The following is a 1187-nucleotide window of genomic DNA, read 5'->3' on the forward strand; positions in this document are numbered from 1 at the left end:
TGTGTATTACCGAGAGGGCCCAGAGATACCTCTCCGACAATCGGAGTGACAAATCCTAATCTCGAAATACGCCAACCCAACATGTACCTTTGGAGACACCTGTAGTACTTCTTTATAATCACCCAGTTACGTTGTGACGTTTGGTAGCACCCAAAGTGTTCCTCCGGTAAACGGGAGTTGCATAATCTCATAGTTATAGGAACATGTATAAGTCATGAAGAAAGCAATAGCAATATACTAAACGATCAAGTGCTAGGCTAACGGAATGGGTCATGTCAATCACATCATTCTCCTAATGATGTGATCCCGTTAATCAAATGACAACACATGTCTATGGTTAGGAAACATAACCATCTTTGATTAAGAGCTAGTCAAGTAGAGGCATACTAGTGACACTATGTTTGTCTATGTATTCACACATGTATTATGTTTTCGGTTAATACAATTCTAGCATGAATAATAAACATTTATCATGAAATAAGGAAATAAATAATAACTTTATTATTGCCTCTAGGGCATTTTCCTTCAATAGGAAGCTTATTTGCGCAGCTAGGGGATAAAACATAAAAATACCCTGGCTTTTCGCATTCGTGCGACGCGTGGAAGAAGACCATTATTGGACGCGGAAGCCAAGGAGCGCAGCATTTATGAAGCAACCGGACACTATCCGGCAAACACATGGAGCATGAAGAAGAACCCGCGTTGCAAACGCCGAAGATAACATACGCGCCGGATTCGTCGTTATCGAAGCCTGGTTCGGGGGCTACTGAGGGAGTCCCGAACTAGGGGGTGTCCGGATAGCCGAACTACCATCAACGGCCGGACTCCAAGACTACTACTGCTACTGCTGCTACTACTGCTACTGCTGCTACTGCTGCTACTGCTACTACTGCTACTGCTGCTACTTCTGCTACTGCTGCTACTGCTGCTACTGCTGCTACTGCTACTACTACTCCTACTACTCCTACTACTCCTACTACTACTACTGCTGCTGCAGCTACTGCTGCTGCTACTGCTGCTACTACCACTACTCCTACTCCTACTACTACTACTCCTACTACTACTGCTACTCCTACTGCTACTACTACTACTCCTACTCCTACTACTACTACTCCTACTACTACTGCTACTACTACTGCTACTACTGCTGCTGCTGCTGCTGCTGCTCCTGCTGCTGCTGCTGCTCC

Source organism: Triticum dicoccoides, chromosome 7B (genome assembly GCF_002162155.2).
Source record: "Triticum dicoccoides isolate Atlit2015 ecotype Zavitan chromosome 7B, WEW_v2.0, whole genome shotgun sequence".
NCBI lineage: Eukaryota > Viridiplantae > Streptophyta > Magnoliopsida > Poales > Poaceae > Triticum > Triticum dicoccoides.